Source organism: Lagopus leucura, unplaced genomic scaffold (genome assembly GCF_019238085.1).
Source record: "Lagopus leucura isolate 7727_CA_CO unplaced genomic scaffold, USGS_WTPT01 Super-Scaffold_760, whole genome shotgun sequence".
In the NCBI taxonomy this organism is placed as follows: domain Eukaryota; kingdom Metazoa; phylum Chordata; class Aves; order Galliformes; family Phasianidae; genus Lagopus; species Lagopus leucura.
In genome coordinates, this window is record NW_024962257.1 from 14,313,669 (window position 1) to 14,326,032 (window position 12,364).

The following is a 12,364-nucleotide window of genomic DNA, read 5'->3' on the forward strand; positions in this document are numbered from 1 at the left end:
CTTAAAATATTGTCGATTTTGCCTGAATAATTCTTTCATTATCAAACCATTGCTCTTATTTAGAAAAGTATAAGTGCCACGGTAAACCAATCAAGATGCAATGCTATTCATTTTGATCAAAAAGTGCAACGAGTTTGCAATCAGTTCCTCTCCAGTGTAGCCTTTGGCAGCCCTATTGTTTCCAAGGGAGATCAACTGATCACTAGGGAGTGATCAGTTCCAAGGGAGTAACTGCAGCTAGGGGCTGTGCCCAAAGTGGCACCAAGGGGTGGTCTGTGATCATTTCACTATTTGTCAAGCAGCAGAAAACACAGAAGTTATGATATAATATAATTGCAGTAAGAGAAATACTGTACCTAATACCCGAAGTCAGTGTTATGACTCATATTTCAGTTCTGGTAGGTCTCCTAAGCACCCCATACATGTGACAGTGCTGGACAATGACAGTTTCTTTCTGCAGAGTTTAAACAAAGTAGAAATAAATATGAAAACTTGAAAACTTTTTTTAAGAGAATTAGAAATCACATACTAAGCATTCATTTCAATAATGGACTTCCCAAGTCTTTGTTCCCAACTGGTTAATGTCAATAAGCTGCTCTATGTATGCAGAGGAACAGAGGTGAAAACGTATAAAACGACTGCAGTGTGAAGAACACAGCACTGAAAGAGCAGTGGAGATCTCCTACTTCTGCCCTCTTGTGAAAATCAACAAGAAATGGACAATTTTGAGCTGTTGGACCTTTCACGTTTTGCAGCTATTTGCTAGAAAGAACAGTTCAGAACCAATGGTTTGTTTGCCAGCCAGGCTGCAAAGTGTAATTCAACAGACACACTTAGGGATGGAAGATAATATATCAACTCCTTTTTACTTCACAGATCTTGCAAATAGATAGCACTTCACATGCAGTGCTGTCATCTCATGGCTGCTTTGGCCTTTGGTGATGAAGCGTTAATAACAAGGAGACAAAGCAAAGCAGTTTGTGTGATGCCTCACCGGCACATTTAATCTCTGCTGGGGATAATCTTCACTTGGACTGCAATTAAATCCTCATAATCTGCCACTTTTAGATGTATGTTTTTATGCAATATCACACAGAGGATCTGCCTGGGCTTTTTGTAGGTCTTGGACCTACTTTCTTGAGCAGCTGATGGGTGCTGTTCCTCATGGCTGAGAAGATGCATCTAAGTCACTCAGACTCCCAAGGTATTTAGCAGGTATTCACCTCACCCTGCCTATACAACGGGAGACAGAAAATGGTCACCATGACTGACAGTGTTCTTTACCACCTCAGCGCTGCACTTTAGGAGCTGAAGTTGACCCTTCTAAACTTCACTGGAAGCACAGGAGGGGTTCAAGGTCCTTGCACTGTCCTGGTTCTGTTCCCAAAGTCAGTCCTATAACCCAACCAGCTGGATGGTAAACTGCAAACACGGTAAGAGCCACATCATTTCTATTTCCTACTTTCCTAAGCTTCATATGTATGTATATATACACATACATGTATATATGTACATACATATTAGAGAAGATTCAAATACCCAAATTACTTTTTGCTCCCAATTCTTTGGCAAAATATTTTGTTCCTCGCATTTCAAAATCCACTGAATTTAGCAATTCTAAAATTGGAAACTGTAGCTTAAGTCACGATAGCAGAACTGAGAGAAGCAGTCCACTCCTTCACTTCTAATTGCAAATCACAGCTGAGCTATTATTTAAAGCAAAATTCTTCCCTAAAGATGCCAAGTGCTATTTAAACCTCTTGATTTTAGGGCAGAGCAAGATTTTGATAGAGCTGCGACACAGCACATGTCTAACCAAAGTCTCACTCAGCAGCAACAGCAGAAGACAGGATCTCAAATAGAGGGATGCTGGGTTTGGAGAGATTAGCCTTAGTTGCTGGCAGTGGAAACTCCCATCCCAGCTGGACAGTGAGGGATGCAGTTAACAGTAATTGCTTCTCTGCACCATTATTAAGAGCTTTTATTTACAAATATCACAGAAGAGTTTCTAGCTCCAAAGTATGCCAAAGGGTTTTTTTTTATTATTATTACACACAATTGAAGAAGTCAGTTCTCTGTTGGACATCAAACCAGTTGTCTGCCAGTGGGTCCTTGCACAAAGTAAACCTGCTCACTGCTGGACGCCGGGTTTCATTTAACTTTGGGCATTCATTAACAAACAGAGGCACTCACGTGATACCCTGGGAGATCAGATTAGAGAGTGAATGAGAGGAAACGAATCCAGAAGAGGGAAGTGCCAGCATGCTTTCCCTTTGCTGCACTCAACATGATGAAATTTGAATGGCAAGCAGTGTCACCAATGCGTTTTGAATGACTATTAAACACAGAAGCTATAATCTTTTAATTAGTTTCTCCATAGAAAAACACAACAAGCAATGTTCTGCACATTATCTGACAGATGGGTTAGCATTCAAGATAATGAAAAAAAAATTAATTTTCACTGCTCCTACCCCCTGTATATGAGGCTCAATCCTGAAGCTGCTATCTATCCTATTATAAGGTGCAAGATGACAGATTAATGAAAACATGTGCCACCTCAGCAAATGATGTTCTCATTTCTATCCCAACCACTCTAATATGTTGTGCAAAGGCAAGAGGCCAAGTGCACGCCGGCCTTGCCCTGATACATGGAGAGAATTACAAATCTATAAAGCATCTGGTAAAAGTCTGCCTTTAAGACAAGTTCTGTGGTGTGAACTGAACCCAAAATTTAAAGCCAGATTCAACTGATCCAGTAACTCGCTTTCCCTCCCATGCCAACTTCTGTCAGATTGATCAACCAAACCCATAAGTGCCTCTGAGGTTCCTCAACAATCACAAGCAGGAGTGAGCCCTAAAAGCTGGAAGCTGAATCACTTTCTCAAGCTTTACAAAGTCAAATGCTGTTTTGCATAAAGTCCAAACATTAGAGAACTTCATTATAACCAAGGTCAGATAGTCTAAAAATTATTTAAATCCAGGCAAAAAAAAAAAAAAAAGAAAAAAAAGAAAAAAAGATGTTTATTAATTGAATGACAGTAAATGAGTATCAGTGAGCACACCAATATCACCGGTTTTTAATCGTATGAACGACGTCCCCATGCACATAAATAAGCCCAATCAATTAAGTTTGATATGACTAAGTAAAAAGATATCAGTGTGCACCAACTATGGAGATCATTTAGTCTGCTGAGCCAAGATGGTTTGGTTACTAATATGGAGCAGAAGAAACACTCTCAGCCAAGAATCTTACTTCAAAAAGCACTCAAAAGCAATGTGAAGCATAGCAAAGCTTTATGAAAAAAATAAGTTGGAGGTTTTGTGAACTACCTCCCAGTAATTCTGACTTTTTAAAACACCAAATATCTGCCTATTTTGCCTTAAAATACAAGTTTTGAGCACCTGGAGGATAGCAATTCATCTCATTAAGCTCTCTTCTTAAATCCCGGGGAAGAAAAACATGGTTCAGAATTGATAATCATTCATAAATGCTCATATGCACATGAAAATCGCAATAATTCTTCTTGTCTTTGCAACAGCTTCATCCTGGCTTAATTCCCCTGGAGTTATTTTCAGCCAGCATAGCATAAGGACAGAAGCAGTACCACAGTACATTAGAAGAGGTTAATACAAATGCACAACAGATGCACTGATTGCTCAAAAAGCCCCGACTGTGGTAGTTGCACAGTTTTTTGGTATAAACCAAAAGGTCTGAGTTGGGGGCCAAAACTTTGGCTTTGGTAGAAATACTTAGGTTATATCCTTGAAATCTGATGTGACGATGAAAAAGAGGTGCTAAGGTCAGCACTTCAGGAATTTGGTTCAATGACTGGAATTGCCAAACTTCGTATATTTGGAAGCCTTTACCTTTGCCTTACCCTTCTCTCACCTTTACTCCAGATAACAAAGAGGGGAGATAGCTCCAAGCATACAATGCCTATGTACAGAGATATTAATGAAAATGGACAACCACCACTTTACTAAAAATGTGCTGTTATGGTAACTCAAGTGGAGTTTGGCTGATGAAAATTACTAGTTCAAAAGTTCATGACTGAAAACAATGCTTGGATATGATCAACTCTGATAACTGCGGGTAGGAGATAGTGTGACAGATGGATCTGGGAGACGCTTCAACTCCATCTGTCCCCTGGGCTTGTGGGACACCATTGAATCTGTACCCACAGTGCCACACAGCCTTCAGGTCCCTTGCACAAGTTTGTGTTCCATTTTGAGAGTTTCCATGTAGACTTTACTGCTCAGCAATTTACATACCAGGCAGTGCGTATTCAATCAAAGAATCATTTGCTACCCTTCGCCAGCAAGTAAAACTCTGCTGTGCTTCATTTAACCTCCCCTGGGCAAATGTGTGTTACCAGCAACTGCCACCAGTGAATAATAAATATTAACAAAACATTTAATTGGAATCTTATTGAAAAGCACTTTCACCAGCACGGCTGGCAAAAGTCCCCTTGAACAAATGTTGTCTCCTTGCCAAGTACAACACAGGTAGAATCATAATTAGCCACAGGCTACAGAACATACGTGTGTAAACAACACTGCTCAAGCATGAGCTTTGCAAAGCCTGAATTTGATAGATTACAGTAATCTGGGTTCTAACTAACTTCCCTGGCCTTGTTTTTGAACAGGTGCTGATTATTTCTCTATACATACCTCTAGTCTAAGCTGTTTTACTCTTACAATCTTTGATAATTTACCATGTAATCCTTTATTAAGACTCATCGAAGGAAGAGATTTGGACACTACTCTGTACCCAATTAGCAATCTTTTCTGTAGATCTTTTACTGTAGATCTCTCTTCGTCTATTTGAAACCCTTGCACTAAGATGCTGGCTGGCATAAGAATTTGTTAGGACATTTCTTCTGAGAGCACATCCCTGTGGAGGAGTGAAGGATGTGCTCCCTCAGCAACCAAAGGACATCACAGAGGGTGAGGAAGATGACTTTTTTTTGAATAGTCGTAGGTGAAAGTGAACTACAAGCTGTGATGCTTGAAAAGAAAATCAATTTGGATAAACTAATGTCTTTATTTTGAAATCCATTTCCTTTTGTGACCTGAAACCTTATCTTCAGCTATTGTGGTGATCAAATCTTGGCTTACAAATTCGCATTCTCACTGGAAGCATCCAAAGCACTTTTCCAAATCTGTTTATTGTTTTACAATCTGGTTCTTAGTAATGTATCTGAGCCTAGCACAACAACATTTCAGTCATCCAGTCAGAGGTGAGAAATAAGGTGTATGACTTCAGGGAAAAAACACTGAGTGGTAAACAACAGAAACTGAAAGCAATCACTGAGCACAAGGTTTGAAAGGGTGAGAAAAGCTAACAAGGCAGAGCTCAGGTGTATGAGCTGGCAAGAAGAATGGAAACAAGAATAAACATAACTTCCCAGGACACCAATGCAGCATGTTTCTTCATTAGCAATGCCCAAAGCACAACTGACCACTCCATTAATGACACCTGCTGGTGAACTGTAAGGTTGTGTTGATTCCCTGGGGAACTCCCTGACATGGAGACAGAGCATGGAACACCACAGGGTCAAATATCACCACCCTCGGAAAGGAAAAGACCTTGTGGGCTGCACCTGTCAGGACCCCAAGGACCCCATCCACGTTTTCTCATTAAAAAAAAAAATGTTCATCAGAAATCTACTAGATCATTCATATCCATATGTAACACTTACAAAGCTCTAGTGCTTCTGGAAAGATCAGGTGAGCACCAAGTAAATTTTCTCATATATAGTGTTAACCAGAGACATCTCCAGCTGACAGAGCTATTCAGAAAAGGGGTAACTTTGGCCTGTTGGAAGTGGCCTAACAAATCATCTCTCTTTTTTTCTCTCCAGAACAAAATAAGAAGGCAAAAAAACCTTAAAAGTACAAATAAACTAAGATTTTTGAAATCATGAAAAACTCTGGACCAGGGAAGTTAAAATGAATATATTGCAACCTCATTCCAGAGCTTTAATATGTCAAACTCATATCGCAACAATGCATAAAAACCATACTAATGCCTTCCTCAACAGTATCAAAACTTAGATCTGTAGAATTGAACAAAAATGGCTGAAACTGAACATGTGAAGATGTGATACATGGAATGTGCCAACCAACAGAAATGTTGAACAGAACTCAGCTTGCAAAAGCAACATCTGTTTGCTGCAACAGTTAGAGGTGCCATGTTAGTATGCATTGTGATGCTCCAATATAGCACTGCTATGCCTGTTGTGAAGCCAGACATCAATTCAAAGAGCACATTTTCCTGGAAATACCCTGCATGTTAGCGATGATTACACACAAGGTAAAGTTGAATCAGTGTTCTGGGAAAACAAGCTGACATTGATATCCTAAGATAGCTTTCTGATCATACAAAACCAGCTATTACACATAGTCTTGATTTTCAACCTTCTTAATATCCCAATGGCTTATTCCTTCAAGACGTGTAGCTCTTCTGGATGATTTCCAAGACCTTCATAATTCTTCTTCACCCTGTCTTCAATACCGTTATTCTTTCTAGCACCTCTTGAGCACCCAGGCTCTAGTTTCTTTGATTCTCTGTTCATACAGATCACTCAAGATGTTATCTTCACATTTATTTCTCAGGTCAAAACCTGAAGGACAATGCACTAGTGCCCACAGAAAAGTGATCTTCAGAGACACTTTAAGGAGCAAAGTTCATGACTGCTGAAGATGAATTTATTGTAGGTGGTGATAAACAAGCCTAAAGGAGCAAAAACAAACAAACAAACAACAAAAACAGCAAAAAAACCCAATGGATTTTGTTAGAAGTGCACTTCTTGAAAACTAGCTGAAAAAGTAAGAATTTGTCCCCCATTGATAACCTGATTGACTTGCAGCATTGAAATACCAGGTACATTCATTATGAAGCTGGAATCTTCCCTTCACCACAACTGTCAATTTAATGTCATGCATGTGCAGCTCCATGCCAACCTCTCCTTGCCTTAATGAAGTCAGGCTACCCATCTGGCACCACCGCACATGTAGAGCTGTGCTTGCCAAGAAAAATAAGCAGGCTCAGCCAAAAGCTGAGATCCACTTTGCGAGAAATGCAGCTTTTATTTGCTCTTTACAGTTTTGTCTGTATGTAGGAAGCATCTCTGGACTTGCTGGAGCCTTCAGGATCAGCAGTGGTTCCAGCTGCCAGTTCTTTTCCATCTTATTGATTTACTGATTCTAATGCTCTTATAGAAGAACTCTGATGACAACAGCAAGTGGGTCAGGCACGTGTTCTTCAGCTGATGAAGCTAAGCTGATTGACGTAAGTTGAGAACCAGATAATTATCTGCACCTAATTCGATTTGATATTGTCCCAATTCAGATTCTAATTTTCATTTGTTCATGAACATGACTTGCTACTAAACAGACTCAATTAAAAGTTGCTCAAGTGCAGCTTTGGATCAACTTTTCCAAGTAGTGAGTACATTTTTGACTAGAGAAGTCAATTTTCTCCCTTTCCCTGAGAAGGAAAAAATAGTTGTGTTAGTTTTACAGTTGCTCTCTGTCATGGAAGTGAAGGACAGAGTTGTTTTTTTTTTTTTTTTTTTTTTTTTTTTTTTGTACACAAACACCACTAATTACCTTTCCTTCATGTCTGAATGTCAGAAAATTATCTATATTTAGCAGACTGAATGTAACACAAGGAGAAGGATAAAACTTCTGAGCAAGACACAACAAACATCTTGGTCAGAAGAATCCAGCATTTTTGAAGCCTATTATATCAATTCATATGCTTATAGGAGAGAATGAATTTGATTCAAATTCATGCCATCCTTTCAATCTCACAGGTTTTTATCATGTCTCCCTTAGAGGAGAACATGGAATACCTGTGCTCTGTGCAAATTACTCCTCCCGGTAATACTTTTCTACCTTGCCCTCAAGCATGACAGATAACAAATGACACAATCTTTTAGCATCATAATTCCTCACACCACAAAAACCAACCAACCACAACAGCAACAACAACAACAAAAATACAGAGGGAAGGGCAGAACATATCCAGAAAATACAGAAGATATTTATGAGATGAAGAGATACCACAGGACTGGTGGGAAGGCAAGGCACTAACTAAATATGAGACTCCAAAAAAGAAGAGTACCTGAAGAAGTCTGTAGCACAGGTTACGAAAATATCATGAGAGGTAATATGTGCATGAAGTTTTACAAGAGAAGAAAAGCTTTGCTGATAGCTGCTTCTGTATCCAGTTCTAAACACGCAGTGATACCATCTCACAGAGAACCAATCATAAGTGCCAGTCACACCCTATATTCTGAGTAGAGCCTTTGTATGGAATTGGGTTTGACTTCAAGGCTGTGCTTTGGGGAACAGTTTTAGTGCAGTTTTATCAAACCCTAGAAGACTGATAGACAATGGAGACTTTTTTTCCATCATGAAGTTTCTGTTGAGTTTATGCAGTGCACACCACGGATATTTTCTACCAGATTGTGCTGGGTTATTTTTTCCAAATACATCAGCATTCATGTTGTCAGGAAGCAGATTTGAGTGCAGCTGTGAGGTGGTACATCTCATGCCTCCACTCGCCTCATCTCGAGCAACAGGAGAACAGCTCTCACTCCCATTCTAAAAGCTGCCAAGTAAGTTTTGGTTACAAATACTGTAACTACCCACTTTGAAACAGGATAATTACCAGCACTTCTAATTTAAGATGATTACAAAGTCCTGTAGTTACCTATCTGAAATAACCTTTGCATCAAAATAAGATCACAGAATCACAGAATCACCCGGGTTGGAAGGGACCCCAAGGATCATGTAGTTCCAACCCCCCTGCCTAGCAGGGCCACCAAACATACACATTCAAATCAGGTTGCCCAGGACCCCGTCCAACCTGGCCTTAAACACGGCCAAGGACGGGGCATCCACAACCTCCCTGGGCAGCCCGTTCCAGGGCCTAACCACTCTCCTAGTAAAGAACTTCCCCCTAACATCCAACCTAAATCTTCCCTCCTTCAACTTGGATCCATTTCCCCTAGTCCTGCTGTTATCAGCCCTTTTGAAGAGTTTACTCCCCTCCTGGGTGTAGGTTCCCTTCAGGTATTGATAGGCTGCCATGAGGTCACCCCGCAGCCTTCTCTTCTCCAGGCTGAACAAGCCCAACTCCCTCAGCCTGTCCTCATAGGGGAGGTGCTCCAGCCCCCTGATCATCTTAGTCGCCCTCCTCTGGACCCTTTCCAAAATCTCAATGTCTTTCTTGTACTGAGGGCTCCACACCTGGACACAGTACTCCAGATGGGGCCTCACAAGAGCCGAGTAGAGAGGGACAATCACCTCCCTGTCCCTGCTGGCCACCCCTCTCCTGATGGAGCCCAGGATCCCATTTGCCTTTCGAGCTGCCAGAGCGCACTGCTGGCTCATATTCAGTCTCTCGTCCATCAGGACCCCCAGGTCCTTCTCTGCCGAGCTGCTCTCAAGGACCACTCCTCCCAGCCTGTACAAGTGCCTGGGGTTCTTCCGGCCCAAATGCAAAACCTTGCACTTTGCCGTGTTGAACCTCATCAGGTTCACCCGAGCCCAGCCCTCCAGCCTGTCGAGGTCCCTCTGAATGGCATCCCTTCCTTCCACCGTATCAACCGCACCACTCAGCTTGGTGTTGTCAGCAAACTTGCTGAGGGTGCACTCAATTCCCTCATCGATGTCATTAATAAAGATGTTAAAGAGCACCGGTCCCAAGACAGACCCTTGGGGGACACCACTTGTTACCGGCCTCCACCTGGACATAGAGCCATTGACCACCACCCTCTGTCTGCGGCCTTTCAACCAATTGCTTATCCATCGGGTCGTCCACCCATCAAATCCACTTCCCTCCAATTTGGAGATGAGGATGTGGTGGGGGACCATGTCAAAGGCCTTGCTCAGGTCCAGGTAAATGACATCGGTCGCCTTCCCTTCGTCCACCAATGCCGTCACTCCATCATAGAAGGCCACAAGATTAGTTAGGCATGACCTTCCTTTGGTGAAGCTGTGCTGGCTGTCTCGGATCACATGCTCATTCTTTATGTGACCGAGCATGTTGTCCAGGAGGATCTGTTCCATGATCTTCCCAGGCACGGAGGTGAGACTCACCGGCCTGTAGTTCCCCGGGTCCTCCCTGCTCCCCTTCTTGTATATGGGAGTGACATGACCCTTCCTCCAGTCGTTCGGGACCTCACCTGACAGCCACGACTTCTCAAATATGATGGAGAGCGGCTCGGCAACCACCTCAGCCAGCTCCTTCAGGACCCTGGGATGCACGCCATCCGGCCCCATAGACTTGTATTCATTCAGTCTAAGGAGGCACTCTCGGACTTGCTCTGCCCTTACAGTGGGGAGGGATTTACCTCCTTGGTCCCCACATAGAGGTTTGGGGATGCAGGGTTCAGGGACGTGAAAAAGACTAGAATCCTGGCCACCAGTGAAGACCGAGGTGAAGAACTCATTCAGCACCTCAGCTTTCTCTTCATCTGTTGAAGCCAGTTCTCCTTTTAAATTTACCAAAGTAGGTACGCCCGTTTTGGCCTGTCTCTTCTGGGCAATGTACCTGTAGAAGGTTTTCTTATTGTTTTTCACGTCCCTTGCCAAGTTCAGTTCTGCCTGCGCCTTGGCTTCCCTGATCCCACGTCTGCAAGTCCGGACGGCATTCCTGTACTCTTCCCTGGTGACACAGCCTTGTTTCCAGAGCTTGTACACCCCTTTCTTCGCCCTCAGTTCTCTCAGCAGGTCCTTGCTGAGCCAAGCCGGTTTCCTACCTCGCCTGCCCACTTTCGTATTCAGAGGAATGGAGACCTCTTGTGCTTCCAGGAGGGCATCTTTGAAGAGCCGCCAGCTCTCCTCAACATCCTTGTCTTTGAGGGCAGCGCGCCAGGGGATCTTGGCCAGCAATCCATTGAGTAGCTTGAAGTCTGCTCTTCTGAAGTTCAGTGTCCTGGTCCTGCTCTTTGCCAGGCCCACATGGCTTGAGATCACAAACTCAACCAGGGCGTGGTCGCTGGAGCCCAGGCAGCCTCCAACCTTGACGCCTTTGATGATCTCCTCGGCGTTGGTGAGCAGCAGGTCCAGCAACGCTTCACCTCTGGTCGGTCTGTCCAATACCTGAACCAGAAAGCTATCATCAATGGATTCCAAGAGCCTTCTGGAGCTCTTGCAGCTCGCCGTGTGGTTTTCCCAGCAGATGTCCGGATGGTTGAAGTCCCCCACCAGGACAAGAGCCTGTGAGCCAGACATCTCACGCATCTGGAGCAAGAAAGCCTCGTCAACAGCCTCCCCTTGATCAGGTGGTCTGTAGTATACCCCTAACACCAGCTGACCTATATTAGTCCCATCTCTAATCCTAACCCACAGGCTCTCAACCTGTTCCTGACTGCTTCTCGTAGGGAGCTCCTCACAGTTTATCCAATCTCTGACATAGAGAGCAACTCCCCCACCCCTCCTACCTCGCCTATCTCTCCTAACGAGTCTATAGCCGTCGATGGCAGTATCCCAATTGTGGGAGTCATCCCACCATGTTTCTGTGATAGCAACAAGGTCATAACTTCCCGAGTGCATCACAGTTTCCAGTTCCTCCTGCTTGTTACTCAGGCTGCGTGCGTTGGTATAAAGGCACTTCAGCCGGGCTATCCGTCTCGCCACCTTTATAAGGGATCTACGATCCCCTAGAACAGCAGCATCCCCAGCATCCCCCTGCCCTAGTTCTTCCCTATGCACTCTGCCGTCATTGCCCATGGAGTTTGGTATAAGCCCTCGAATGACCCGTTCAACTCCAGTAGCCCTTATTTTGTCCCCTTCCCCCTTCATTCCTAGTTTAAAGACCTGTCAATGAGTCCCGCTAATTCTTCAGCTAAGATCCTCTTACCCCTCAGGGACAGGCTGCATGCATCAGCAGCCATCATGCCAGGTGCAGTGTAAATTGCCCCATGGTCAAAAAAGCCGAAATTCTTGCGCCTGCACCAGCTCTTAAGCCATCTATTGAAGAGTTGGGTATTTTGGATCCTCTCTGTACCTTTCCCTGACACCACGGGCATAGAAGAAAAGACCACCTGCACCCCAGCTCCTTCAAGTATTCGCCCCATTCCCCTGAAGTCTTTCTTGATAGACCTCAGGCTTTCCTTATCAACTTCCTCGCCGCCAGCCTGAATTATTAAAAGCGGGTAATAATCTGAAGGCCGAATCAACCCAGGAATTTTCTTTGAAATGTCCCTGACCCGTGCTCCAGGAAGGCAGCACACCTCTCTGCGGGTAGGGTCGGGCCGGCATGTAGGGCCTTCTGTTCCTTGCAGAAGGGAGTCGCCTATGACAATCACCCTCCTGTCCTTACGGGTAGAAGCAGTCTTGAGGGTTG